General features: G+C 42.5%; 1 protein-coding gene and 1 long non-coding RNA gene across 5 annotated transcripts in view; one reads left to right on the forward strand and one right to left on the reverse strand.

Moving 5' to 3' along the window:
• The window catches only part of LOC122562285, a 24,679-nt gene extending 13,792 nt beyond the window's left edge, over nt 1-10,887 (reverse strand). The window contains exon 1 of the long non-coding RNA XR_006315274.1: nt 10,713-10,887. This is a non-coding gene — a long non-coding RNA (uncharacterized LOC122562285). The remainder of the gene's footprint in view (nt 1-10,712) is intronic.
• Nucleotides 1-12,465, forward strand: part of axin2 (axin 2 (conductin, axil)) — an 85,998-nt gene that overhangs the window by 21,918 nt on the left and 51,615 nt on the right. For 2 of the 4 annotated variants that reach the window (XM_043715078.1, XM_043715079.1), the window contains one exon: nt 2,819-2,885. The exons of the other annotated variants lie outside the window; for them this stretch is intronic. The gene's annotated coding sequence lies outside the window, so the exon portion shown is untranslated. The remainder of the gene's footprint in view (nt 1-2,818; nt 2,886-12,465) is intronic. 4 annotated transcript variants of the gene reach the window in all.

Genomic DNA, 12,465 nt, shown 5'->3' on the forward strand with positions numbered 1-12,465 from the left:
GGGAGTGGTCTTTACGGAATGCTGTTAGGGGAGGGGAGGGAAATATATCCTTGGTGGTGGGATCCGTTTGGCGGTGGCGGAAATGACGGCGGATGATGCGCTTTACATGGAGATTGGTGGGGTGGTAGGTGAGGACTAGTGGGGTTCTGTCCTGGTGGCGGTTGGAGGGGCGGGGTTCAAGGGCGGAGGAGCGGGAAGTGGAAGAGATGCGGTGGAGGGCATTGTCGACCACGTCGGGGGGGAAATTGCGGTCCTTGAGGAAGGAGGCCATCTGGGTTGTGCGTTTTTGGAACTGGTCCTCCTGGGAGCAGATGCGGCGGAGTCGAAGGAATTGGGAGAATGGGATGGCGTTTTTACAGGGGGCAGGAGGTGTAGTCCAGGTAGCAGTGGGACTGTGTGAAATAGTCTGGTTTCTTACAAATATTGACTCCAATACTCAGCAACAATGAGTTGCTGCTGGAAGGGGTGTTGTGATGTGTGACATGGATATTTTATTTAAAATTGGACTGAAATAAATAATTTATTTGAAACATAAGGAAAAATCACTGCAAGTGTACTTGCACCATTTGTTCATTCAAAGTAACAACTGATTGAATATATATTCAAGATAAACCATTGATCCTAACTGTGAATCAGTTACTGGAATGAGGAAATTGTAGATTGCGATGGAAGGTGAACCAAAGTGCTTCCTCATCTGGATTTATCATTGAGTTCCGCAAACTGGCTACCGCCTGATTCTCTACTAAATAGAAAAATTTCTTCCTACCTACCTTGAATATGCCTCTTACAATTTGGTCCACTTCAATCAGTCCCTTCTCAGACTTCTATGCTCTAAGGAAATCAGCCTAGCCTATCTCCTCTGCACCCGCTCCGTTGTAATGTTATCCTAGTGCAGTGAGTAGAACTGCACACATACTCCGTCTGTGGTCTAATTAATGCTCTATATATTACATTATAAACCTCCCTGCTCTTGTATTCAATGCCTTGATTAATAAGCACAAATATCGCCATTTGCCAACATACCTATAAGAGTGTTCCATTTGCCCCTTTGAGGTTCTTAACCATCTGATTTCCTGTCCTGCATCCATCAAGGATCTCTGGATGTACACACCAAGGCCCCCCAATCCTCTGTACTTCATGGGGGCCCACCATTCACTGTGTAGATATTTTAATCACCCTGTTTAAACATGTTATGATACATGTGTGGGGCAGGTGGGACCTTGTGACATTCATTGCCTTGTTAGTCCTGCCAAAATGTATAACCTTATAACTGTGATGAAGAAAATAATGTCAGAAGTGGAAGGGATGGGGGGAGGGGGTGATCTACCACAAGCAAAACAGATTCATCTTTTTTATATGTTTTGAATTTGAGTCTGCTCAGTGATGGACCAATTAATTTTACTTGTGCCTTAAAAGAAAACCTTTAGCCTTGAGTCAACGCAAATATAAAGGATTCTATCCCTAAGGAATTGCAGTGGAACAGCTGCAACACTATGACCTTTAACGTTTGAGCTCTTCACAGTGCAGTAACATTAACATTTTACATTGGCAGATTAGCAAGACACCCTCAACCCTTCAAAGTGATCTTATTAACGGTCTGTAACCAAAGTGACTGGACAGAAAGCCTTTTTTTTTGATTAAGAGTGTTTCTCCTACTTCCAGGCCAACATCAAAGGCCTATTCTTTACACTTTAATTGTATCTATTTTGGCTTAAAAGGCTACTTTCCATTGGGCCTCGGGTGAGAGTCTGACAACTGTATTTATGTGTTCTTTCATTACCACTAAATTATTGTCTTTTTTTTAGTAATTATCAGAAAATTATCCTTTTTCTCTTAGTGGTTATAAAAGTGTAACCACAAGGAACACTGCTTTTATATATAAAAATACAGCAGTCAGCAGAACTATTCACACCTATAGTTCAATATCCAGTATGATGGCATAAAATGCCACAGTATCCCCATCAACACCATAGATAAAGGGATAATCACTTCAAAAAGAGAGGTCATTTACGGTCAGAGGCAATGAGCAAAGCAGTTTAACCTTCAAGGTGAAAGAATGACCAGGAAAGTAATTGACAGAGAAACTGATCAATGGCTTTCAAACAAGAGTCCGGACACAACTCAAACCAAAGTGTCTTCATTTAATTGCCAGGCATGTCAAATACACCTTCCCAACTACACCCCCACCGACCACCAAACCAATACACCCTCCCTCACTATTGCCACCAGTTCCAACTCTACCTTAGAAAATGTTGCTCCAAGGTAGATTAGATTTCAAACATTATTAACTTCCATTTTAAACCATTTCTTTAATTTGCATAATATAAACATTTCATGATACTTAGGATTGTTTGACTATGTTTGTATAAATATTAAATACAACATGCAGGAAAAGACTAGTTGCTGCATCAAATCTGCCCCACACATTATGATAGATAGCACATCGTGACTAGACTCCCCGTACTCCCATCTCTCCAACTTTACCATACAAACCAACAAACTCAACAAATATACACACTTTAAGATCTCATGAAAAGCTGCGGATTTGATAGCCCAACATTCCTTCACTACTGCGCTGAGATATTCGCATGGATTATATGCTCAAGATTCTAGGTTTGGACTTGAACTCACAACCATTTGATTCAGAGACTGGGCAGAAACTTGTGCATATGGATAGGGTGACAAATGGATAGAGTAGGATGATGAGTACTTCAAAAAGTTGCGGAGGTCATTTAGGGTATCCTGCAGGAGGAGTCGTCATTGATGATGAGATTTTGGTGATTGAGCGTGGATTCTAATATGTATATTTTTTGTTCAGTCAGGTGTCTCAGAAAGCAATCATTATGCTGAAAAACCTCCTACTCAAGGTACTGAGGAGTCTGCAGGTACAGTATGTGATTGTCCACAGTGAAGTGCGTGTTTTTCCTTTAGCAAATACCTTATTCACATAAATCCAGCAAGTTTAGGGACTAAATCTGACAAGACCTATGGTATAGGGATTTTTGAATCCTGGGCCTAATTATAGTGAGCTGCTTCATCATTAAGCTCCCCTCTAACATGCCAGAAAAATGGATGTTTGCTATTTATTGCACAGTGTTTGGTTCCATTCTCAATTCCTCAGATAATGAATCAATCCATGTCTACTTGCACCAACAGCAGAATAATATGCAAGTTTGGACTGAAAAACAGCAAAATCATATTCATACTATAAAACACCAGACATCTTCAACAGGTCAGAGTCTGAATAGCTCTGAACTGAATTCCGTCCATCAATATATTTTGAGTCACTACTTATGAGAAATTTAACTGGAGCTGTTCCAGCCTCAAGAATAGGTTATACCTCCTCATATTGAAGCATGTCCAAAATGCAGCAAGACCTGCACAATGTCACAGTCTGGGCTGAAAAGTGGCAAATAATTTTCTGACCACACGTACCAGACAATGACTATCTACAACAAGAGAGAAACTAGCCACTTCCCTTTGAGATTCAATGGGACCTCATTGCCATTACTGAATCCTCGCTAGAAGTTACCATTAAACAGTATTGAATGGGTCCAGTCACAAAAATACAGTGGCCACAAGAGTTGGTCAGAGACTAGGAATCCTGCAGCAAGCAATTCGCCTCCAGACTCCCTTAAGTTTGTCCACTGTCTATAAATCAGGAGTGCGAAGGCATACTCCCTATTTGCCTGGATGGGTGCATCTCCAACAACACTCAAGAAGCTTGGCAACATCCAGAATAAAACAGCCAGCTAGATTGGCAGCATATCCACAACATCTACTCCCTCTAACACTGACACTTAGTAGCAGCAATGTGTGTCATCTACAAGCTGCACTGTAGAAATTCACCAAGGCTCTTCCAAACCCATGGTCATTACCATCTAAAAGGAAAAGGCAGAGGAGACATTGGAACACCACCATTGGCAAACTACTCATGATCCTGATTTGGAAATATATCACCATTCCTTCCTGGAATTCCCTTCCTATCAACATTGTGGATCTACCTACACCAAATAGACTACAGCAGTTCAAGAAGACAGCTCACCATCACCTTTTCCAGGGCAAGTCGGCAAAGCAATAAATGCGGGCCCAGCCAGGGATGCTCACAAAAAACTTTCTGCAATGAGTTTCTCACCTCCCAATTCTTCAAAGTCTCTCCAGCACACACAACCTGCAATTCAAGAGTTGCAGAAATTTTCCGTACTTGCCTAGACAGGTTACACTTTAACACCATGGAAGAAGTTTGATCCCATCCTGCACACCATCATCTGCTTAATCAGCAACTATCCAATGACCTGAAAATGTACTTTCTTCACCATCATTTGCATCTGCAAGATGTGCTATAGCAACATCCCTAGGTTTCTTCAACAAAGCCTTTCTAACAAACTAGCTTAAAGGAGAAGAGAAACACAAATAAGTGTGGCTTGCCCATATCTCCATCAATTATTGCTTAATCATCACTCAGTCGAAAACCTGGAATCCCACAGCTAACAACACTGTGGGTATACCAACATCAAATGGATTGCAGAATTTCTCAAAGAAGGCTCACCACCATCTTCTCAAAAGAGCTGGGCATGAGCAATAGATACTGGTTTTGGTATTTTTAGAAGATATGTACACAGTTTCCTCCTGAGATTTAAACAGTGTAAGTGGAACACCGATGAACTTTTCCCTGCTCTTTCAACTGGATAATTTTCTCATTGGGTTATCTCAAGGTTACCTGAGATTCAATGGGTACACTCCCAATTTGCAATAGCATCTCAGTCTCTCCAGATAGCAGACATATGACCCTCCCTTCAATGAAAAACCTTATTACCTCTTCACCATTATCACACTTCCCCCAATTTCTCCCCACTACAGAGACAAGCCCAGGCTTTGTCAATTTCTCCACATTACTGTAAGGTCCACATCCCCAGAATCATTCTTGTAAAACATTTCTGTGACAAGAGACCTTACACTAGACCTATCACTAAACCCATTGATGTATACCAAAATCTGACTTACATACATCAGCAAGCTCACAAAGCATTAAGCAAACTAATTTAAATATGAAGTAATCCTATGCATAAGCGAGAAGGCTGGTCTGAGACAGGTCAGCATAGTTTATCAAAACATATCCCACATCAAGTTTCCGATTTTAATTTCCCTTATTTTAAATGACTCCAATGCTGTTATCTCTGCTTGATATGATATATCTAGAATTTAGCAGGATTACGAGGAAGTATATTGTCAAATGGGCAATCTCTGTGCATATTCAAAATTCAGATACAGACTTGGCCAGAAGCCTATCATATACCTAGGAACACAGCAAGGTAATGGGCGTTTGTGGTCATAGAATTTATTCTAATAGATGTTGAGAGAACAAGCAGCACTCCTGAGGTTTATCCTTTTCAAGATAAGTAACATCAACAGTGGCAAATAAAATATTTTCATACAGGTACATGCAGAATCATTTTGATCATTCCCAGGTCATCCACAGGGCAGTTTAGATTTGGTATGAAACTTCTATTACTTTGTCATAGTGAAGCCTTTTTAAAGACTTATCTTGCATACTATTTAAGTATTTATTAAATATTTATTTAAACCTCTGAGAACTAGGAACAATACAGCACAGGAAAGGCCCTTCGGCCCTCCAAGCCTGCACCAATGTTTTGCCCTTCCATTCTAAAATTGGCTTCACTTACAGGACCTATATCCGGCTTTCCTGCTCATCGGATGCTGCCTGATCTGCTGTGCTTTTCCAGCCCCACTCTAATCTTGACTCTAATCTCCAGCATCTGCAGTACCCACTTCTGCCTATTCCCTTCCCTGAGATCATCCTCCACCAATTCCTTTGGTGAATACCAAACAAAATATTTGTTAAGGGCCTCACCTACTTCTTCTGGCTTCACACACAAATTCCCTTTTTTGTCCTTGAGTGGGCCAACCCTTTCCCTGGCTACTCTCTTGCTTTTTATATATGTATAAAAAGCCTTTGGATTCTCTTTAATCCTGTTTGCTAACAACTTTTCATTACCCCTATTAGCTCTTCTAATTCCTTGCTTAAGTTCTTTCCTACTTCCCTAACATACTTCAAGGGCTTCATCAGTTCCCATCCTTCTAGACCTTACATATGCTTCCTTTTTCTTTTTGACCAAAGTCATAACATCCCTGGTCATCCAAGGTTCACATAAGCTGCCATAACTGTCCTTCATTCTCGCAGGAACATGCCGCTCCTGAACTCTTATCAGCTACCATTTGAGATATTCCCACACGTCCGATGTAGATTTACCCTCAAACAGCTGCCTCCAATCAACATTTTCCAGTTCCTTCCTAATACTTTTGTAGCTCACTTTCCCCCAATTTAACACCTTCGCCCGAGGCTGGCTGTTATCCCTATCCATGAGTATCTTAAAACTCATGGTATTATGATCACTATTCCCAAAATGCTCCCCCACTGAAACTGCACTCACCTGGCCGGGCTCATTTCCCAAAACCAGGTCCAGCATAACCCCTTCCCTGATTGGATTGTTCATATATTGCGTCAAGAAACCTTCCTGAATGGTCCTTACAAATTCTGGGGTTTAGATCAGAGTGGTGCTGGAAAGGCACAGCAGGTCAGGCAGCATCCGAGGAGCAGGCTGCCTGACCTGCTGTGGTTTTCCAGCACCACTCTGATCTAAACTCTGGTTTCCAGCATCTGCAGTCCTCACGTTTGCCTTACAAATTCTGTCCCATCCAAGCCCCTAGCACATAGTGAGTCAATATATGGGAGGTTAAAATCACTAGGAGAAAGTGAGGACTGCAGATGCTGGAGATCAGAGCTTAAAAATGTGTTGCTGGAAAAGCGCAGCATCAAAGGAACAGGAGAATCGACGTTTCGGGCATAAGCCCGAAACGTCAATTCTCCTGTTCCTTTGATTCTGCCTGACCTGCTGCGCTTTTCCAGCAACACATTTTTAAGGTTAAAATCACTGACTACAACCCTGCTGTTTTTACATCTTTCCAAAATCTGTCTATGTATTCTCTCCTCTATCTCCAGCTGGCTATTGGGAGGCCTGTAGTATACCCCCAGCATTGTGATTTCACCTTTCCTAATCCTGAGTTCCACCTAGATTGCCTCACTGCACAAGTCCTCTGATGTATCCTCTCTCAGTACAGCTGTGAGATACTTCTTTACCAGTAATGCAACTTCCCCCACCCCTTTCACCTCCCCTTCCATCACACCTGAAACCTCTGAATCCTGGACTTTCAGCTGCCAATCCTATCCTCCTTTCAGCCAAGTCTCTGTAATCACAGTAATGTCACGGTTCCAAGTACTAACCAAAGCTGTAAGTTCATCTCTTTCCCTATTATACTTCTTGCATTGAAACACGTGCATTTAAGATCACCTCCCCGCTCTTTTCAGCAGTGTTTCCCTGCTGTTCTCGCTCTTAATCATGTTTGCCCAATTTAAACTCTCCCTCAATTTCTGCACCTACTACCTACTCCTCTAGTTCCCATCCCCCTGCCATACTAGTTTAAACTCTCCCCAACCACGCTACCGAGTATCCCCCAAGGACATCAATCCCAGTCCTGCCCAGGTGTAACCTGTCCAGTTTGTACAGGTCCCACCTCCTGCAGAGCCGGTCTCAATGCCCCTTGAATCTGAAACTCTGTGTCTCACACCATCTTTTCAGCCATGTGTTCATCCTATATATCCTGCTGTTTCAACTCTAACAATTCTAGCTTGTGGAATTGAAAGTAATCATGAGATAACCACCTTTGAGGTTCTACGTTTTCACTTTCTTCCGAGTTCTTTATATTCTGCTTTTAGGACCTCATCCCTTTTTTTAATCTATGTTGTTAGTACCAACATGTGCCATGACCACAGGCTGTTCGCCCTCCCCCTTCAGAATGTCCTGCAGCCGTTCTTCTCCCCGTTCATTGAACTGTAAAGGGACTTCAGACAATAATTTAGGCTGGCACTCCTTTGCAGTATGAAAGGATCCTTTGAATTTGACGTAAAATCAAAACCCTATCTGGTCCTTCAAGTGGATATAAAAGATCCAAGAAGAGCAAGGAATTTTGCCTAGTATCTTGGCCATTATCTCATTGATAATAGTGGAAACTTGCTGTGTACAAAACAGTGTAAACAGACAGGAGACTGGAATAACACAGCAAGCCAGGCAGCATCAGAAGGTAGAGAAGTCAATGTTTCAGGTGTTAACCCTTCTTCAGGACTTGGGGTGGGTGCAGGGGGTGTTGCAGATAAAGGGGATGGTGAGGTTCTAACAGTGACCACACCTCAAAGTTACCACAATAGCTTTGGAAAATTCTGAGATTGCAATAAATTTTATGTAGATGAATGTTTTTCTTTCATTCTTTTGAGAATAAAAATAAAGATTGATTAAAACAAAGAACAGTTCAGCATAGGAACAGGCCCATCGGCCCTCCAAGCTTGCGCCAATACATTCTGCTCTTCCATACTAAAACTGTCTTCACTTACAGAATCCGTATCCCTCTATACATTTCCTATTCATGCATTCGTCCAGGTGCTTCTTGAATGCTACTAATATGACTGCTTCCACCACTACTTCTGGCTCATTCCAAGCTCTCACCACCCTTTGTGTGAAAAATTGCCTCGCACATCTCTTTTAAACTTTCCCCCTCGGACCTTGAAGCTGTGTCCCCTAGAAATTGAACCCTCCACCCTGGGAAAAAGCCTCAGACTTTCCACTCTGCATGTCAATCACAATCTTATAAACTTCTATCATGTCGCCCCTCAACCTCCTGAGTTCCAGTGAAAACAAACTAAATCTATCCAACCTTTCTTCATAGCTAAAATCCCTCATACCAGGCAACATCCAGGAAAACCTTTTCTGTAGCCTCTCCAAAGCATCTACATCCTCCTGATAGTGTAGTGACCAGAAGTGAATGCATTATTCCAAGTGTGATCCAACTAAAGTTCTATAAAACTGCAGCATTACTCGTCTATCCTTATACTCAGTGCCCCTTCCCAATGAAGGCAAACATAGGCCTTTTTTTTAACTAACTTATTTACTTAGACTGCCACCCTCAGTGATCTGTGGACTTGCACTCCCAGATACCTTTGCATATCAATACTCCTAAAGGTTCTGCAATTATATACAAAATCAATTTTAAACTTATACATCCCAGCTACTCCAGACTAACCAAAGCCTGGTGCTGCTTCTTGTCATAGAGTCATAGAGATGTACAGCAGGGAAACAGACCCTTCAGTCCAACTCATCCATGCCAACCAGATATCCCAACCAGCACCTGGCCCATATCCCTCCAAACCCTTCCTTTCATATACCTATCCAAATGCCTTTTAAATGTTGCAATTGTACCAGCCTCCAACACTTCCTTTGGCAGCTCATTCCATACACATACCACCCTCTAAGTGAAAAAGTTGCCTCTTAGGTCTCTTTTATATCTTTCTCCTCTCACCCTAAACCTATGCCCTCTAATTCTGGACTCCTCCACCCCAGGGAAAAGACTTTGTCTATTTATCCTATCCATGCCCCTCATGATTTTATAAACCTCTATAAGGTCCCCCCTCAGCCTCCGAAGCTCCAGTGAAAACAGCCCTAGCCTATTCAACCTTTCCCTATAGCTCAAATCCTCCAACCCTGGAAACTTCTTTGTAAATCTTTTCTGAACCCTTTCAAGTTTCACAACATCTTTCCGTTAGGAAGGAGAACAGAATTGCACGCAATATTGCAACAGTGGCCTCACCTGTACAGTCGCAATATGACCTCCCAACTCCAGTACTCAATACTCTGACCAATAAAGGAAAGCATACCAAACGTTGCCTTCATTATCCTATCAACTCCTAAAGGTTCTGCAATTATATACAAAATCAATTTTAAACTTATACATCCCAGCTACTCCACTTTCAAGGAGCTATGAACCTGCACTCCAAGGTCTCTTTGTTCAGCAACACTCCCTAGGACCTTACCATTAAGTGTTTACATCCTGCTAAGATTCGCTTTCCCAAAATGCAGCACCTGGCATTTATCTAAACCAACATAAAATGGTAACAGCAAAGGAAAATATTGGAGATGTTGAAGTTAGGGGTGCACGGTAGCTTAGTGGTTAGCACTGCAGCCTCACAGCACCAGGGTCCCAGGTTCAATCCCAGCCTTGGGTGACTGTGTGGAGTTTGCACATTCTCCCCGTGTCTGTGTGGGCTTCCTCTGGGTGCTCTGCTTTCCTCCCACAGTCCAAAGATGTGCATGTCAGGTGAATTGGCCATGCTAAACTGTCCATGGTATTCAGTGGGTTACTTTTTGGAGGGTCAGTGTGGACTGGTTGGGCCAAAGGGCCTGTTTCCACACTGTAGGGAATCTAATCTGAAATAAATTATAAAATGATGGTAAAGATCCAGACCTTGGAAATGTCCCAGTTAGTTCACCTCTGGATATGTTATTTTTGTTTTAACGTATTTTATTCATTTTAATTAGCTATATTAGTATTGATATTATTCAGTTAAATACAACCCCAGAGTATTTGGAGGCAAATACTCAAATAAGGGCATACAGGACTGTAGCCCGAAATACTCATTTAACCTAAACCTTCCTAAGAACACTTACAATTGTACAAGAACCAACATTTTCTATGATGAGCATCCTTGTACATTAGAAAAATGCCAAGTTGAAAAGCAGTTTTGAATTGTTATTCTGCCCCAACCATGAACTGGCTTGAAAATAGCAGTATAAGAAGAGTTTCACCTTGGTCAGTTTGAACTGGATTTGAAGTTGGGACCATGAGGTAGAAGATGTTCAGACAAATAAGGTTGGATGCAGTGTCCTGCTCAGAACTGCTGGCAAACCTGGAGGGGTAGGGCATGTAATCAGATAGGATGGAGATGTGCCTGACCTTCAGTGCTTCCCTGCCTATACCAGAATTGAGTTATGAGGGGAAAGGCTCAGGGTCAACCTTCCTATCCCAATGTCACTTGATGCCCCTTAGTGACCAACTAATGACCCTTCAGGACCTCAAATCACCTGTGGAGATCAGCCATGTGACCAGTTTCTTACTTCCCACTCAATGTCTGAACAAAGAATTAGACATCAGAAAGGCAATCCCATTGAGAGTCAGAGGAGAAAGTGAGGTCTGCAGATGCTGGAGATCAAAGTTGAAACTTTATTGCTGGAACAGCACAGCAGGTCAGGCAGCATCCAGGGAACAGGAGATTCGACGTTTCGGGCACAGGCCCTTCTTCAGGAATGCAGATTCCTGAAGAAGGGCCTGTGCCCGAAACGTCGAATCTCCTGTTCCCTGGATGCTGCCTGACCTGCTGTGCTGTTCCAGCAATAAAGTTTCCCCATTGAGAGTCACTCAATGGCACTTTCTGCTAAACCCACAGCCACCCCAGCCTCAAGACCACACCCCATGATTGACTTGTAGCCTGAATCATTCCATACTCTGGGACTCAAGAGCCTGTCTTGCTTGCAGCAGCTACAGGATCACTATTGACGCTTGTGGGCATGAACTGCCAGCCTCTGAATGGATGACAGTTCTCAACAGATGAGACTTCCACCCCTCAATTCCTGCTTCCAGATGAAGGCTTCCAGGGTCCTCATCACTGCCCGACTGATGTGGTTTGGTGGACCTTCCTGAAAAAAAAGTGTGGGTCTCTCAGCAGCTCTCCAGCCAGTGGCTGAGACACTCCACTCCCGTCACAACAAGATTCTGCCTATTGTCTAGTGCTTCACCACTGATCTTTTCTATTCCAAAGTTATTGTTGAGTAACATAAGTAGAATTGATGACTGACTCATTGTACCATTGAGCTGCCTCCTTAGTTAGTTTAGCAGTAAACCACACAGATAAGAAGAGTTTGGGTTGGATTAACTAATCCTAACCAGGGATAAAAATCACACAACACCAGGTTAAAGTCCAACAGGTTTAATTGGAAGCACACTAGCTTTTGGAGCGCTGCTCCTTCATCAGGTGGTGATTTTTAACTTTGTACACCCCAGTCCAACACCGGCATCTCCAAATCATGCCTAACCAGGGAGTAACTGAGAGGCTGCACTAGTGCTGGGGTTTGGAATGCCAAAAGTTCCTCTTATTATTGTCCAGTAAATTCTCATACATAAAGCAACCTAAATGGATGTAGGATTCGCCTGGCTCTGATGGCCCCATGTTCCAATGCCACATCCAACACTCATTGTTCAGAGCCATGGATGAAGAAGGGATAAGTTAGCACCTTTAAGAGGAGAGCGAAAAATTGGACAAAGAAAGAAACTCTTCAATTAGGACCTTAAATACTACAAAGGAAGAGTGAAAGATCAGTGCTTACTTCCTGACATCAGAGCATTCAATAACCAGTTATTTTACAGAGCTCATCAAGTGAGTACCTCACTGCAGTAAATGTACCAACTTCCTCTGTAAAACTTGTATTAAGGCAGATAACATATCACACCCACACCCTGGCATAAAACTGTTTTACCCCCAAGGATGTCAGTGAAACAATTGTT

The sequence above is a fragment of the Chiloscyllium plagiosum genome, chromosome 24 (genome assembly GCF_004010195.1).
Source record: "Chiloscyllium plagiosum isolate BGI_BamShark_2017 chromosome 24, ASM401019v2, whole genome shotgun sequence".
In the NCBI taxonomy this organism is placed as follows: domain Eukaryota; kingdom Metazoa; phylum Chordata; class Chondrichthyes; order Orectolobiformes; family Hemiscylliidae; genus Chiloscyllium; species Chiloscyllium plagiosum.